This window comes from Typopeltis vanoorti, chromosome 16 (genome assembly GCF_054136105.1).
Source record: "Typopeltis vanoorti isolate ZY-2024b chromosome 16, IOZ_Tvanoo_1.0, whole genome shotgun sequence".
Lineage (NCBI taxonomy): Eukaryota > Metazoa > Arthropoda > Arachnida > Uropygi > Thelyphonidae > Typopeltis > Typopeltis vanoorti.
Genome location: NC_143564.1, coordinates 102,882,023 through 102,901,321, shown reverse-complemented (window position 1 = coordinate 102,901,321; position 19,299 = coordinate 102,882,023).

The following is a 19,299-nucleotide window of genomic DNA, read 5'->3' as shown; positions in this document are numbered from 1 at the left end:
TTTTTAATTGGTACGTTAAGGGGTTAAGTAAATGCTGAGTTGTTTGGAATTAAAGCCGAAACAGATAAGGCTATGTAGTAATTTGTTCTTCTTGCCGGTTTGTTTATTTTGAACGATGAAATCCCGAATTTCCTGCAGGAGGGGGAGGGGGGTAAGAAACTCATCTCCGTATCAGTGAACTGTGTTAGAATATGATTTTGAATACCTTTTGTATTGCATTCAAAAAATGCAATGGCAACTTTTATGCAGTGAATCATCACATCAGTTGAACATAGAGATGCTTTATAGATTCTGCATTGTAAATAGTTTATTTTCATTGTAATGTAAAGAAAGATTTGCCTTCGCGTTTTCCCTGATAGTACTCAAAGATCACTCCCTTCTTGTACTGACTTACACCTCTAGCCTTTCCTAGCATAAACACATCTATAGCCTTCCTCCAGAAAATGTTCTTTTTCCGCTCAAGATATGACTTGCCACCTCTTAGCTGCTCACTGTATACAAATGCCAAATAGAACACTCTTCTCCCATTTGTAAAGTGCCTAAAAAGCTCTCTGAAATGCTTTCTGCTATCTAGAACACAATCCAGTTAATATAATACCTAATTGTGTTCCCAACAAACTCGTTCCATTGTCTTTCTCATAGACGTTCTGTTTATGCATGATTCCTTTTCCACTGATATTTTCATGAGCGCTGAACTGGCTTTCATAATTCCTTCACTTTCCTCTAAGACTGTAAAACACGTACAAGATCTAGTCAACATCCTTTCAAATCTAACACGCCTCTTATTCTTCCCTTTCATTCCATCATCAAATCATCTCTAAAAGATTTTTTTCCTCACATTGTTTCTTCCTTTAGGATTACAAACTTCACTAGGTTTTCTTTCTTTTGAACCATTACACACCACACACACACACACACACACACACACACACACACACAGCGATAATGCTATAGGTTTTCACTCTCAGAGCGGAGATATTGTTTTCTATCATTTGAATTCTCTTGTCACTTTTACTTTCGATTGAAGCCAGAATTGCGATATTAAAAGAATTCGAGTAATTATCTCAGATAGCAAATTTCGGTAAAATAGTTTGTATAATTTAATAGCGCGTAGCAAAGCGTCGTTGCTGCATATCTCTAAGAGGTATACAAAAGGCAGCTAAAATTACAAGCGAATCGATTCATTTCAGCAATGCTATGAAGTTTCTTACTGGTCGAATTAAAATAAATTATTTGTTCTCACAACGATATGAATAATTTCTGTTGCGAAAATAATTCGAATTTATTTCGTCTGGCAAATATTTAAAAATATAACATTGAAAAAAATCTTTATGGATTTTTTTTATTTTATAAACTGACGATTTTCGTCATAAGTAAGAGATTATCATTCTGCCAATTGGAGGGCGGAAGTGACTCGAAAGAGTTACGTGTTTGTCTCTAGAATAGTTTCTTCTGGGCCGTCAACTTCTCTGCCTACTCACGGTAGTGTATATAACGTAGGCTTACAACAGCGCCTTTTCTTGGATAGGATTCGCGTAATTATTATTATTACATAACACCTCCAGGGAGTCCAAAGACTCATCGAGGGAGGGTACCTACTCTACATCTCTCCGTGCCCACCACTCCAACTACCTTCATCTACCGCAGACCACCACTACCACCCACAGACAAACATCCATGCTCATGGCGGGATTCGAACCCGCAATTTGTCTGGAGAGCGGATACGCCAACCGCTCGGCCAACCAGACCGGCGTAGACTGTAGTAAGGGAACTACAGTAGCGAACAAAACTAATCCGAACAAGCGGAATTTTCGTCAAGAAAATTGATTTTTGAAATTTGACTGTCTCTACGAGGTTTACTAATAGGGTTGTGCGTTTCTAATAGTGCAAACAAGTTGACATTTGTAGTATTTTTATTCATTTTGTGTAGCTGTAAAATGTATACATTTCCAAGAAAGCGATCAAAAATATGTACTCTTTCTCAACACACATCCATTACTCAAAGACAAATTGACAATGAGCATGGTGTTGGCTTTGGTATTGTTAATTCGATTTTAATGGTGCTTAGGGAGACAGGTTTCCTGACAGGAAAGGAAAAACTACACTTACTCAGGATAGTTTACTAGTTAGGAAAGATAGACTTAAATAGACACTTCGCAGCTAGTGGAATTAATGTTTCTGACATTACAATCTGTCGAAGAGTGTTGGAAGCAAGGATTGCCCACAGACAAAAAAAAAAGAAAAAAGAAAACCGTTGACTAAAAGAGACTCCAGTGGGCAAAAGTGTACAAAGATTGGAATGTTAGAAGTGGAAGAAGGTCATATTCTCAGATGAGAGCCATTTCTTCGTCCAAGGAGAGCGAGTATCCTATATTCACAAATCAGCGGCTGAGAAGACTTCTCCTGCCCACCTTCAACAATCTCCTAAATACTCAGCTAAAAAAAGGTTTTCTGGGGTTGTTTTACGCTTGACTGTCCAGGATCACTTGTCTGTACGCTGATAAAAAGTGACCAATGCATAAAAATATTGGAGAAAAGAATGGTCCCACAAAACCAGAAAGACAAAGAACTCATCTTCCATCAGGATCTCGCTCCATGTCACACTTCAAAAAAAAAAAAAAAAGGTGAAAGAATTCCTCAAAAATCACAACATCCAATTGCGTCAGTGGCCAGATAACTCTCCTGACATTAATCTAGTTGAAAATTTGTTGACCATAGTGAAAAAGGCTTGGAAAATTAAATCGTAATACAAAAGAAAACTTAATACAATCGGTTATAAAAGTGCGGTTTCGAGATGCAGAAATAAGAATGTGTTCTACGTTGGTTGAATCCCTGCCTAAGCGAATTAATGACGTTATTAGGAACAGAGGAGCACATATACTTTATTAGATAAAGTTGAAGTTTAATTTTTGTACTTATTTTCTTCCGAAATTAAAATTTTTGTTTAAAATGTTCGGATTAATTTGTTCGCTACTCAATCATTTTCATGCGGCCCAGAAATAAAGGATTCCAGCGGGCAGCAGATGTTGACACTCCAGCAACTCAAAACATCACAAAAATGTTTGGAGTTACTGGAGAGCGTTGCAGTGTGTTTTATGTTATTATGAAATGAAAGTTTTGAAAAAAAAATGAAAGAAATGAACTGCTACTGTGTGGCATGCGAGTGTAATATATTTGTAATCGATACTTGAAGTCGACTTGTCTCTATAATTGCGAATAATTAATGTATACTGAAATGCACGATATAAGTGGTATTATCTTTCGAGAGAGAGAGCTAGTTCATTTCGATAATTAGGTTAATTTCCTTAGTGTTTTGTCCAGTCTATATACAGCTTGGTTGTGAATGGACAGCCGCATGACACAATACGATTCTAAGCAATAGCCACTGGATTGAAGAGCCGAGATGATATCCACTCATCCAGCCTTGATATCATTAATATTCAAGGATATGAAAGAGTTAATCTAAGATGACTTGGCCACAAAACAGAATAAAAATTTTGCAAAAAAAAAAAAAAAAAAATGTTTAAAGCACGAATGCTAGAAAAAAAAATACCAACAGGAAAAATGAAATGGATTTTAAAACATTAAAGTTTTCAGCGCTTTGCAATCCAGGAAAGTAAGTCTTGATCATATTGGCGATCCAGCAAATAATAGAACGAACCTGGAAAAATATTGCTGATAAACTTCTGATGATATATTGTGCTAGACTACTATTGTCTTGTACACCCACGGATGGTAAAAACTCACTCTCTTATATAGTTTGCGCTCTTTTCTGTTGTAATGTAAAAAACAAAATCTTCGAGTCTAATCTAATGGAGCATTTTGCTGGTGTTAGTAAGAAATTCAAGTCTGACCTTTCCATAAGTCACGGTGCTTGTGTAGGGGACTTTTTTCTGTCGGTTCTCGCTTATATCTTCAATTCATCCGCCCCTTAGAACAGATCGAGTCCATTGATTAGGAGTAACTACAAATTAATACACCGGCACATCATTCTTCTGCTACATTCCCAAAGAGCAAGTATTTGTGTCTGTAGATCTGTGTATGTGCGTGTTAACGGGGTTGATTTGCTTGTTTTTGAGGGACGAAAACCCAGAGTTTCCGTAAAACGATCTCCGTATGATATCTTATGGCTGACCATTTGATTGAAAATGCATGATAAAGGTTCCTCACGTCATTGACGAGTTTCGAACCCATGTATTTCCGACCAAAGGGTTCGTCTATACTAAGTTACGGAGGCTTTCTCGCTTGCTTGTTTACCTTAAGTATTAGGGAATGAGATGCCATGATTTTATACCACTTTTCTTTTCTTTTCTTAAACTATAAGAATAAAACGTTAAAAACTCTTTAGCGATACCTATTTAACTATGAAATTTTAAATGAATTTACTTATCTCTCGAGCTTATTAAAAAACAAACCTTGAATACATTTTCTAGTTGCATATAAATGGTGTACATGTGCAAAATGTTCATAGTGTTGTCCATTCCATAGTTCTACAAATATTCCCTATGTTCAATTGACAACTTTTAGGGCTAAATACTTTAGAAAGCGAAGTCGTGTCTTAATAATCTCGCAGAAAAAAAAAACGACGACTCTATATTCTTGACAAAAATTTTAACTGCAATACAAAACTGTGTGACAATTTTAGACAAGTTACGTGCTTCATGTTTTCGTGTATTTTCGCAAAACTTTATACCAAAGCTATTTTGTTTTTCGATCATCTTTATACTTGTATTCATATCAGAGGGATTCCGAACGCTGTCAATAAAAATGTATAAATCGTAACTTTTAAGCTATGAAAGTTTTATTCAGTTCTTGAATAAGAAAGAAATCCAGTGAAAAGCGAAGATATTTTCTGTTCTTAGGAAACTTTATCGCAGTGAGTTTATAAAATTTCTTGGTAAACATCTTTTATTATTTATTCAAAAGAACTTGTTAGCGCGTATTGTTCGGCATTCAATATATTGCCCAACACAAGTTTTAGAGCAATGATCACCGATACGACGTCATAAAGGGAGAAGGAAAAAAACTCTCTTCATAGAATACACGTTATCGTAAGAAATTGGAACCATGATTCAAGGCAGTTATTTCTTAAAAACAGCAACGATAAAAACTCGAAATTAAATGACAAGGTGGGTATGTCACACACATGATATGATGGACATTCCGGGCGTTGAGCCATCTTCAACAAAAAAATAAAAATAGTTACAGCTTTCCCTTCATAAACAAGAGAGAGAGACGACGAAAGATGAATGCCTTGTCTAGGGGAATTAACGAAGTAGAACTGCTGGGTGGGAAAGAGCATCTACTCCTTCGCTGTGTAGCCAAGGTAGCCGAGACGGAGTTGGCGTTCCATAAGCTAAAAATGTCACATCGTCTCGAACAAAACTGTTTTTAAGCCGAAGAAAAAGGCGTGAGAAGAAGCTAAGTGACAACAGTATTGGCGTTTTGCATGTTTTCGAGCGGCTGTTTTCTATCTTGAAAAACGTCATCCACTGGCTGAGGATTGGATCAAAACTGCTCCGGATTGTTGCGTGTTTATTGCCACGTTTGAAATCATGCCATGCAGTTAGGGTGACAATACGTAACTGGAGTTGAAAGACAACTTGTAATGCATTCTTCCAATGCAATAGCTTCAATTTCAAAACACTCCGTGAAAGCAGTGGCTTGTAAGCACTTGATTTATGCTCACCATGACATACTTATGAAAAGAAAAAAGCGAGAGGATTAACAAGTTTATAAATCAATACTAGTCTGATCTATGATTTGTTAAAAGTAATTTTTATAAAAAATAGTTTCAGCAGGTTAGGATTGTGTGTTATTACACTCAATAATGAAACCTTGAAATACTTTGAAGTATTAGGAAATAGAGACTCGGAATAACTTTTCTCGTCTTCTATTAACGTAATGATTCTAATGGTGGGTTACGGGAGAGTAACTTGGGTTTCATAAACTAAATATTTGTTACTATTGAAGGGATAACACACATGCACTCACTTACCCGAATTTAGGTTTCTTATTGTCATATCTCTAGACTTAATTAAAATGTAAAAATGAGAACTGGTACTTTATAATTCGTGTTATTGGAACGCGAATACTAAATATTGCTTCAAAATATTAAATATTACTTTAATTATTTTGTTCATCACTGCTTTGTTACTCTTCATTTCAAATGCTTGCAATGGGTTGAACCCAGTGGCAGATATTTAACTGGAAACTGAAATGCATGCGTGTGTAGTTTCTTTATGGGGGGATGGGGGAACTAGCTGTTAAGGTAGATTATAACGTTTAGAAATAATTATCTAAATTAATATTCATCTTCCACCTAAAGACATTCACACACATCCACGTGAACGGCAGGAATAGAATCAACAGCTTATTGGTTGGATATGCTAACCACTCTTCCAAACAAACCACAGGAATATATATCAGATCTCATCTCTTACAGAAAGAACATTCATTTTCTAGCGATTGTACAAAGTCGAATAGCAAGAGTCTCATTGGCTGAAATTAAAAGTATTACTTATGATGAAAAAGTGAATGTTGTGAAAATTCATGTTTGCAAGTGGAAGATTATATCTTCCACATGAAGAAAACTTGGAGGCATTGGGACTAAATAGTGAAAATTAATTATCCGATGAAGTAATTTCCATTTTAGCAGGACAACGGTTTTCCAGCTATTCTTACTAACACACAGGCTTCCATTGTCATGCCATATATATTCGAAGTCACAAGGTTACCACTTTTTTACTTTTTCCCACTCTTGCAATACACTTGAATACGGAAACACACGAGCGCCCATTTTATAGCCAGTGCGTGGTTGGTATCGCCAGTCATGACCTATTGGATTCTATTCAATGGGGGATGTCTCTAATAATTTAGCTACTGAGTGTATGTCACACAGCGACTACAGTCGAAATGAAGAAAATCTCTGTACTTTAACGTAACGTTTAAATTTTGCTATACTTCATGACATTGACAGACAACAAGAGCTCGAGTGCGAAAAAGTGAGTCATCGTGACTTACAAATGAGAAAGGCATTTAGGTACGCATTTACCTGCACCATATCTTTAGTGACATTCCCCAAAAGTTTAGTCCAAAACGACATTCATTTCATACTTCGAGTGCGTCACTTTCTATTTTGTTACGAAACTTCATGGAATGCCTGAGCAGATTCTCTTCAACATAAAAGGAAAATAATATTTTTTGGCCTCTTTTAGGTTAAACGTTCAATGTAGCATTTTGTATAGTGTTAGTGTTTTGCACAGCGCGCTCAATGAGTTAAGTGGTATTTATAGATAACGACATGGTTATCTATTTATTTGTATTAACTTGTATTTATTTCTCTTGTAATGAATACTAAAAACTGAAGAATGAATTATATATTTAATTCCATGCGGTTTCCTCCATTGCATTAAAATCTACGCATTTTGAAATTAATAATTTTTCAATTTTGATATTTAAGGTTTTAAATTTTTGAAATTTATTTCAGTTGAAGTTCGAATGGATCGAAATGATTTTGCGATCTTTATAAGACTGAAGATTGGGATTAATTATTATGATAACAAAAGAGCTAAATTAACTGTTGAAACATTCCTACAGGCAAACTGGATTATAACTCGGAATTACTAGCATGGTGAAGTTATTTCGATGCGTTGTAAAAATTATTAAAGCAATAAGTATCCGTTGTTTTAATAAATCTGGATAATCTTACAAAACGTGCTTTGAAAAAGCACTACAATATTGCTTAATTAATTTACCATCGCGGGTAGCAGACCAAGGCTCGCTGAACGAATTTCGATGATTATATCGTAATTTTGATTACGATATAATCAAATTTACGATATGATTTCGATTTAATTGAATTAAATCAAAATTATATCGTAATTTTGATTACAATTAAAATTATACTGATGAAATTATATCAACGTTTTATTAATTATAGAATGCTGACGTTTGTGGAGATAATTGGCCAATGAAACAACATTGGCCAATTATCTCCTCAAACTTTGCATAACAAGTTCGGCAACTATCTCAATAGATGGATAGGAAAAAGGCATCTGTAATCGAATAGGAAATAGATCCCATCCACCTCCTAAACATTAATACTCTAAGAATAACGACCTTAAAAAATCTATCTTCGTCTTATATTAAGACAAAAGATTTTTATTCATTCACATTGCTTTGGTTTAATTCCATGTCCTCTTCATGATTTAACTCCATTTTCCCAGCATATTAATGGCACTATGAGGGTTGCGATACTTTGCAAAAATGAGCAACCCAATACTGGTCAAATGATAACAATTTCTAAGGTTAATCCAGAGATAAATGATTTGTACACATTATATTCACTAGACTTCGTCACAATCTTAACAGGACTCATGCTATAATATTTTTTTTGCCCTTATAGGTCACTGTGATCTTAGGAGTGGTTTTCATCTGAGAACCGTAAATTTTTTTTTTTTTTTGTGGGAACTCATTGAGAATAAACTGGAATATTGTACTTATGAGAGTATTAATCATTTAGTTTGGCACAATGTCTAATTTCTGGATTTTATATTGTAAATATTTTTTCCTTAATAATGACAAAAATAATGGCATTTTGTCATTTCATGGTAGCTGTCTTATTAGTCGGAAGAACAAAAATGACCCTTAGTACTACATTATAATTATATCTACGAGTTAGTTGGATGGATGGCAGCGCATATGTGCTTAAGAAAATAGCATGTTTGTTTTAGCTGCGATGAATCATTGATATACTGAACTGGTTGAAGTTTATACGGTCAAGTGTAATCTTGGAAGGAGTAGCTATTGTCATGATAGATGTGTGCTTGAATGCACTGCTACTAGAGTACTCGAAATGTGATCTCTTATTTCAGGCCATCTTACTATTTCAAAGGAAGAAAACATGCGCTAGGAAAGAAAAAAAATTCAGAAAAAAAGTATTTATTTACATTAAAAGTCGACAATAAAATGCACATTGATTAACTAAAAACCGCAAAAAAAGCAAACTATGAAAGAAATAATGGATTTACTTGAGAAAATAAACCTATGCGTTTGATAGGTTTCAAAATGACTCCATATTTGAACGAAGTAATGAATAGCTCATGAGTCGTAGGGATGGTATATGCCTATTTGATAAATGTTTGGAGCTATCATTTTATCAGAATAAATTATGAAATAGCAAATACAGTTATATAAACCCCAACTGAGCATTATGTATACTCAAATGAGTAAAAAGTCTTAAAATTTTCACAGCGGAAATAAAAGATTGCCACATTCTGTTTAAATGAACTCATAGAAATCCAAAATATTTTAATTTGGTGAGTGGCAGCTGTCGACGTTTTTGTGGGTATATCTTTTGCATACCCACAAAAATCAAAGTGAACATCTAATCAATAAGACTTTCAAACACATTCCTGCAACGTGTTTCGAAACTGCGACCTGTTGGTTGGAGAGCAGGTATACTAACTGCTCGGCCAACCAGGCTGGCTTTTTGCCACTTTAGTGGTATTTATCTTTTATATTCTTACAAAAATCTTCCGATAAGTTCTGTTTAATTGCTGTTACTTATCTCTTCGTTTCTTACATTTTTATCCGTATTCTATTAGAACACAGCAGGTTTACTTGCTAGGAAATTTCGATGTGTTTGTTTTTCATGAACTCCTCTTTCTCATGGAGTGCTGATTTTTTTATCTTTTACAGACGACTTCGCCGCATGCCTCTCAAGCGGAACTAGTATTTTCTTCAGAGTTTGCCACTACTCTAAGGTGTGATTCTAATTGTTTTTAAAACTTTCTAACTCACTCTAGCTTAAAAGCCCTTGTACAGATATAGAATCCATTTGAATTCATATCTTACCAGCCGGATGACAAAGCATTTGCTGAGAGATAAGCACCGCGTCCTATTGATTACTGAAATAATGATTTTAAGGTATTCTACACATACTGAAGATGAGCAATATATGACCTCATAGTTGAAAAGAATTTTTTTTTTGTATTGAATTAGTTCATGCATGATTTCAAACTGAACTAAATTCTGATTCACATAAACAAATGAATTTATTTGCATTTGATAATAAGTCGACAACATACAACTTACCGCTCTCGCTTATATTGTTTATTATTTAGCTAAGACCGATCCTTATAAACAGTTCGCATGGTACTGTCTCTCTCATTGAAAACTTGAACTCTGAGTACAAATATCTAAAAATAAAAGAACGAAATAATTTATCAAAAATAATGACTCCAGTTAAAAAGCAGTTCAGTGCCTGAAGTCACCTTGTTAACCCTGAAACTTCCAATCATACGAGTAGCAGTAATTATAAACTTTTCTTTTTTTTTTTTAAGGAACCCTATCACTGACTGCTTTGTATAATGAATTACTGAAGTACTTCTTAAATGAGATCTAAATAAACGAGCAAATGAATGAACTATTCCAGGGAATTTTTTACACGTGATTTAGAGAAACAAATCAAAAACAACGCTCCCCAAATCTGTTGCTTATCTGTCTCCTTTCTGTAAACAAAATCAATCACAACCGAGTTAAACAAGCTAGTTAGCTAAGTGAATTATGAACTGTAATTAAAAAATCATATCATGAACAACATTTTCTTGTCTGCACGCATAGCGTGTCCACTCATCGTTTCCCCAACTCTAAACACTTTTTTTTTTTTTTGCATCAGTAAATATTGTATTACATTTTACTCTAAATTTCTTGTCTAACCGTTTCGCGCAAATATAATACTTTTTTTGCATATCCATGTTTCTTTTATTTATATCTGTTTGCAGATTTTTTCCCCAGCTATTGTATTTGCATATTCTTTGCAAAGCACAACACACATTTAATGATGGCACGAAATTATAGTTTATCAACCTTACATAAATGGACTGACATAAAAATACACTTTTCTGTGATAATGGCATCACTATGATAAGAATTTTATTTAAAGAAATGCATTTTTAATATAATTATCTGGGATGATTTCCTTATGTTTTACATAGATGTATATTAAAATGAGCAGTATGTATATTTTAGGACGATATTGCTTTTACGTATCTGAAATGTACGGTAGCTTATTACAAAAATTCATATTTAAGTTATGCACCATCTCATTGAGCCGATTTTTCATATGGGCAAATATGAATATCAAACCAAGCCATGGATTGACGTGCACAGGACTGCTGTTCTTATATGCATCGAAAGGCGAGACGTCTCTAGTTGGCCTTCCCCGTGTATACAACATGCTCAAGAACAAAACTGTTCATATATGCTGAGAGCCACTGTTCTTGAGCTGGTAGTATAACACACCTGTTGTGTTATACTACCAGCATTACTGTTATATTCTCAACTATGTCACATAATCGTAACATTCTTTAGCATCCAATATCGGTGCACAGTGCTGCCACGTTTCGGTATATAGTTTCTTGGGCCAAGGAACTATACAAGTTCGTCGAGAGAAGGCATTTATAAATATTCACGCCTTACGCAGGATTTGAACCTTCAGCTTATGCGATAGTTTTTAAAAACAAATGTTTGGTATGAGAAGCATCTGTCAATTTGCTGCACACTGCCAACAATATAAACATTTAACCTCTTTTAGTATTGTATAATTTTGTTAATCTTGTTTATTTGAAAAATTAAAGATGCCTCATAGTTAACTAGATAGTACAAATAGTATTAGACACATTCTTATATTTTCTTAACACCGAATTGTGGACTCAACGGGTAACATTTTTCAGGTTTGAGTTAAGCTGAGAACTGCAGTACTATGGGAAAATACGAGTTGAATTATAATACAGCGTTTCTGGTGTTAGGGTTCTTTACTGTACACCCTGAACTTGTCAAACAGTGTTCCAGGTCTATCTCTTCAAGCTTGGAAGACAGTTTGATAAATTGCATACAGTGGCTGCTGAAAGCCGAAAGATGTACTATCAAGAAATTATTTTCTGACAGCGGTATTGGTGGCAGATTTAAAGATGCTTTTCGACGAAAGACAAATGGAGTGTTAAATGTTATACTTCCTGACGGTCATGTAATAAAGGTCTGGCCAGAAATTTGGGTAATGTCGTGCTGAGCTTTCATTCTGTAATTCTGGCACTTGTCCAACACTAACATCGGCCAACTAGATTTAGAATGGAGTAATAGTGATCGAGGCATTCCCGGAAGTGTTATGTTGTTTAAAGAAAGTAAGCTAAGTTCATATTTGCAACTGTTATAAGTGAATGTTCATTTGAATGTCAGCAGACATATTATTGTTGCAGCTTTTTTTAATAACGAAATGAATTAAAGATTTTGTTTTCTTGTCAAAGAAAGCTCCTCCTTGTCTTTCTTTTTTTGGGCTATGTCCAATTCAAAGTGTATTATTTAATAAAGATGAAGGGAAATGTTTCTAAAGTTTATACGGTTATAATTTGTATGTATTGGATCTGTGGAGATACTAAGAGCCGAATTTTAGTTTCAGAAATGATGTATTTAGGTCCCCCCCCCAAAAAAAAAATAAAAGAAAGAAAGAAAAGGCACCTTGCGGCTGTATAAGGTTCTTTGGCAATAAAATCTTCCATTAATATATTTGGAAAATCAAAATCGTATGACATAATACATAAGCTTCATTCTAGTTTATTATTCAAGAAGGGGGGGGGGGGTTAACCGTTCGGTTTCATACTCAATACAAAGCTACAATTCAGTATCAAATTTGAAACTGCCATCCTTAGATGTCACTTTTTTTGGATCTTAAGGCTTCTTTCTGTCACAAAAACAGGTGGTGGAAGATCACAAAAATCCAGAACAGTATGTGGCGTGACAGAGCCGGAGAGAGGTATACGGAAAGATAAATTTATCTGATAATTTTAAAGGAAAAAACTATTTCTATTTTGTAGCATCTATTATTACATGCAGTATCGTCTACACTGATGCATTTACAGCCGAATGCTTTCCGATTTGCAATTGCTCAATCACGTAACTATTGAATACAATAGATTTTGTAATGTGTTTTTTTTTTAAATCGTTTTTATAATTTCCAAGATTTTAAGTATATGTTTTAGATCTGAAAATTTCAAAAGGTTTCTAAAATTCTTCAATTTCTTTAGATTTTTTTCTCTTAAATTAACATCGCTTTAGATACATTCAGGACAGTGAATCTGTAATTGTATAATAGGAAACTTGTCTCAAGTGAGATTTAGGGAAAAATTAAATTGAAAAAAGAAATGTACATATAATTTGCAAAATAAATAAAGATAAGAATATTAATTTAGAAAATTTTAATTTAAAAAGGTCATTTACAAAAGTTAACATGCGATTTATTCTGTTTGTCCTAAGTACTCCATCTCCTCTCATCTTGTACCGATCTCAAATAGCGTGACATCTTTTAAGGATGACTACTGGGCTGTCCATTTAATTATTTGAATTGCGCTCAAGGCCTGTCGTGACTTGCACTCGTACAGATGTAATATAAATACTAATCTATACGTATAGAAATATATACGATAAATCATCAAGGCTGTTGGAAGTGCCTTAGAATAAATATACTTTAGCTTAGCATGCTCTAAAAACATAATGCTTTATCAAGGCAACAGTTGAACCATATTTCATTTACGTTTCAAGTGAATTTTAGTTAATAAATTTTAATAAATTAGCAGCAGACGATACTAGATGGCAACTGAGTTATTCAAAGTACTTGTTTCTTGTTAGGAAGCCTCGCTTACACAAACACAATTAGAAACTGCTAGCAAGCGTTGGAAAATATCTTCTACGAGAATGCTTAGTTTTGTTGATTCTTTGCTACATTTTTACAGCTTGTATTTAATTATTGTAAGAACACTGCATACCTCGCCACATCAACAACTTCCATGTTTGTTCTGGAATGCCCCTTGTGCTCATTTCCTGCACTCGTGTATTATGACCTACCATCAGTCATGATACCGGCAACAGCTAATGCCACCAAGTACTTTCACGAGCACTAAGCCCGCCCTCGTTTTAATGGCTCTTCTCCAAAAATAACAAGCTGTAAAACTGGCATGTTTGGTGAGAAGCGTTGTTTATTTTGTCCTATACAGGCTGGATTAGGAGTGTTTCTCCATTTCAAAAATTTTCTCATATCTTAGCTTCTGCATCTTAATAAGAAATATTTGACAAGCATATTATTGTACTGTTTTACGCTAATAAGGTTGGTGTCGGGTAATTTGTAGGAGTTTCGCTGTAGAGAATGGATTAAAATTGTAATTCGGAATAATTAATTACCTAACAGGCTGTCGATATTCGAATAAAACGAATTTTGTGTTTAGTCTACCCTACAAATATCATTCTTCACTTTGCAGTGAATTCGAACATTTTCGAACTTGGAGTACAATTATAGTTCATACTTTAACGAAATTAACTGCACGTTAGTTTCGTACTTTGATAGAGGATGCATGACGGAAAACTCTCTTGTCCTAATCTCCTCTTTCTTTTTCAGTTTAAACAGAATATCGAAATGATTGCATTGCGAATGATTAAAATTGTCATCCCTCTCGGTTTCTATCGAAATTGAGTATTTGTTGTGCGGTTTCTCCCGTCTACCTACTCTTCTGGAAGACCAAAATGTCCTCGAATGCGATATTTCATTTTGAGGGAGCCTTCTTTTACCCAAATGATGCTTAATCGATATGAAAAGTTACATTCATTGGTCCTTATGTGAAATGTTTGGTCTCTCTAAAGGTGCCACTTACCCCCATTTTTATATTTCTTCTCGTAGAGGTTCAACTGTCAGAAAATGTAAATTAGTTATTTCTTATAATCATTTGGTCTTAATTATTTTTAGTTATTTATAAGTGACTTTAGTTTTTGCTATTTAATTCATAGTTTTTGTTAATTTTTTTTAATGATGAAAAGCCGTTAAAACATTGTTTTAATTTATGAAAATGTTTTTCAAATAGAAGAAACACCTTAGATATGACACTTAAGATTCAGACATTAGACGGATGTTTTGTCAGTAAATAACCCCAAACCCTTACCTTTCCCCACGTACTATCAGAAAATGAGTTCTATTGAGAACGGCCCTCTCCTAAGTCTAATTTTCCAATGGAGCAATCGTATAAATGGGGAGGAGGAATTTAATTACCGAATGAAAAATGAGGAAGGGGAAAAATTCTGCCATCAAAGACATAGTATTATGTTTTCTAGTTTATAAAAATAATATTTAATTAGAATTAATGGACAGTTTTTGAATGAAACTAAACTTGCTACAGTTTAAATCTCTAGGGATATATAACAAGTTGTGTACGATTCAAAAGTATATTTTCTAGTGTCGGTAAATGATATCCACGTTAAAAGTAATACCCATTAACTTATTTAATCCATTCTCCTGCATGCCTCCCCCCGAACAAGTCCCTTCAAGAATGCATTAAAATAACACTTGTGTATACGCTCCCACTTTAGAGGCCAACTCCTCTTCCATATTGCCTACGGTAAAGTGTGAAACCCTAGAATCGTAATTTGTTTTCGATATCACCAGATTTAACATACGATGGTTATTTATAACGATAATTCCCTCAATCGCTAATCCAAATTTGATATATATTCTTATTTTATCTGATCAGTGTTCATTTATATATAACATTGATATATAATTCCCTCAATCGCTAATCCAAATTTGGTATATATTCTTATTTTATCTGATCAGTGTTCATTGATCTTATTGTACCGATACCTGTAAGTCTTGAAATATGAGTGAAAACTTCAGCCAAGTGGCATATGCAGTGCAACTGACTGAAAGTATTGGAAGTATTCTCGATGAGAAGTATATTTTCATTTATCATGCTCTATAATCCTTATTTGAAAATTTACTGCACAAATATCAAATCAGAATTTTGTAATGGTTGGTCTTTTTATTTTTTGTGATAATAGAAAATGCTTAAATACTTATTTTACTTCGCTTAATATTTCATACAAATTAATCCGCACTTCTTTTGTAATAATGATATTTACATAAATTCAACAAATAAACCGCATGACCTTAATTAAAAATATTCATGTTTTTTCAAAGATAGTTTTTTTAATACTGCATTTATCAATGGAGTAAGGCATTAAGAATAAAAAAAACAGAAGGAAATAAAACACGGAAACTAAATGCACCATTGTACTTTAATCAATGACAATTATTCTTTCAACGATTGTGTACTCGAGTGTCGCAGTGGGATTTAAACTGCTTACAGGTTGCAAATGAGAAACACTATTCAGTTCTTTTCTTACGTAAAATCGTATCACTTTCTTTAATTTAGGCTGGCGCAGATCCTTAACAATCTATCTTCCTCTTCATTAGTAATGTTTCTAAAGGAGCGAGATATGAATTATATGATTGCGAATTTTAATGAACTTACCGTTGATGAAACAATCTTTTGGTTTAAGTTCAGGAATCAGCACAGAAAAGTGCACTATTATGATTACAGAAAATCTTGTGATAGGTCTAAAGCCCATTAATATATTTTTTGAAATCTAAGTTAACGGACAAGCTAAATAACTGGTTTTAGAAAAGTCTGAAATGACTACGAGACAAGATTCAAAAAATTTAGGACTGACTGCCAGGATGAGAGGGCTGCAGATAGTACGAAGTCTGTCCACTACAAGTAGACAGTAAAATCTAATAGACCCATTCCCTATTTATTGCATTATTGAGAAAAAATACTGATATACCCTTACAAAATACTACTTGAAACAACCAAGCTGGAAAAATACCATGTAATAAATACCATAAAATGTTTGCATGAAGATGACGCTGCATGTCGGTTTGGATTATACGGGGCTTCCACATTGAGGTCCTACAATGGAAATCTATCTTATGAGCCTTAGTTCCAGTGATTTCCTGGAACTCTCCGTATTGTGGTGAATCGCATTTCAGTTGACTCCTTGCGTTTCCATCTCAGTATGGTATCACAGATTTTTGACCTAGGATCGCCAGTTTTTTCAACAATTTTCCAAATAGATAGGCCTGCGCCATGCATCCTATCAGAACGCCTCTTTCAAACTCCATTAGTTACTTTCTCGCAACCGGACCCAGTTGCGCTGACTTTGGAGCATCGTATTCCTTTTATACCGGCACTAGCACGTGACTCGTTGTTTGGTACGATGTGCGCCTGACTTTTTTTTCCAAGCAGTGTGTGTGTGTGTGTGTATGTGTGTGTATATATATATATATATATATATCAAGATACGCCTTATAAATTCAAGGAGCTATACAAGCTGGTCCCGAGGAGGATTTTATAAATGTCCATACTTTACGTGGTAGGCGAGCCCACATCCATTGTGTTAAATAAGCAATAAATTTTTACCAAGGTTATCGCTTTTGACTGTATTTTTGGAAAATAGCTAATCTAGTTACATTCTGTGGATAGGTTTATCTGTTTTGCATAATCAAAATGACAGCGATAGTAATCATACGTTTATTAAAACGTATTCAAAATAATAATACGTTATTATTTTGAATACGGGATTTGAAATAACTGTAAGAGAAGAAAGTTCATGTCAACTTTTACTAGTTATTCATTAACATACATTCTATGAAAATATACCTAGAAATTTTATACTTGTCTGAGTACATTTACCAGACGCTTGCTAGTGTCACGTGCAATTTCCTTCAGTTCAATGGTTAATTGTTCTAACATGCAGTGTAACAGATAGGACGTTCTCCTTCTTTCCTCAGAAAATATTGCTGCCAGAAATTTTTTCAGGGTTAAGTTCAGCCAAAGCAAGTTCATTTTCCGTTAACTCTAAAGACAGCTTATACTGAAACTGATGCGGCTTCAAAGCCAACACCTGACCTTCAAAACTTTGGTTTCTTAATAACCAAGCAATTTGTTGCTTGTTTTGGTTGTTCAAATTTAAAATGCAAAGAAATTTGGTTTCTTTTTTGTTTGCATTCGATCAGGATGCAAGAAGAAAAAAGTTTCACATTTTCTACTGTACCACTGTTGAAATACCACAAACATTCTGTATGGATGATAAACTTTATTAAAATCTGGGGTAAATTAACTTTTAACACTAAAATAAAAGTGTTTTAAAAGCAACTATCATATCAGCCTCCCCCATCCCAAAAAAAAAAAGATTATTTTAAAACTAAAATGCAAATTACGGAAGTTGAAGACCACATCTGCACATCTTTTATCCAGCACACATTCGGGATACTGTTTCTTATTCTGTTCTTATTGAGCAATTGAAGCTTTTCTGCATCTGTTTGTATTGCCTTTGTTTTCAGAGGTCGTAGAAGCAATAGATTCTGGTGTAGGCTATGTTTTGTCGGCACTCTAGTTCGACGGAACCATCAAATCTTCAAACTTTTCATTTCCATCTGAGTATATCGATCATCGTTTTGAAATTAAACAATCCAGTCCTGTTCACTCACATTTGAAATTTGAAATCTCTATTGGAAGATGCACATAGCATGGCATGCTATGTGCATCTTCCAATAGAGAATCAAGTTAAAATAATATTTCAAACTCAGATGGACGTTGTGCAGAAATTAACATATCTAATTAACATGCTATAGTACGCAATTATCACAGTTATGGGTTCTTTTTCATTAATAGTCACTAGTTATATTCATATTAATTGCACCTTTTATATGTTTATGCAAGTAATCGATTTATGAGGCCTACAGATCAAATAAGATTCTTTGAGAAGCAGTGGAGTTTCTTAGTATGAAAAAGTAGTTGAAAAGCTAATGCTAATTGGGTAAACCAATTTTTTTGCATTTATGAAATATTTGGAATTTGAAAGTTCTATTCGGAAAAGTTAAGAGAGAATTCCAGTTTTATTAGTACGATATGTGTTTTGACAAATTATATATACACGAAGTTTACATAAACAAGGGGCAAAAGAGGAGTCTGAGGTAATATAAGAAACTCGTTTTGTAAATGTTGGGATCTCTATACAAAAATATCGATACTATATCAGCGCATACTTATTTTTAGGGAGGATAATGCTATCTAAATACAAAATATATCTATAAGAATTCTACAGTGCTATCTGGTGTTCATAAATTTCAGTACTTTTTCTAGTTTATAATTCTTCGTTCAGTATGTAGCCAGTGTATTGCATACTGAATGAAATAACCTTTTTCTTTACGAAGGGATTTTTAAATTTCCATTTCCTTATGATGTATCATAAATAATCAAGATCTATAATCCGGTTATGTAACAAAGTATATTAGTTTGTTTCTTTTATTACATTCCTATCTTGACAACGTGGAATGACGCATATGCTAACTTGCTACATTCTTCTTGCTAAAAGGCTCTAATAGTTAGGCAAAAGAAATAACGAATAACTATTTTG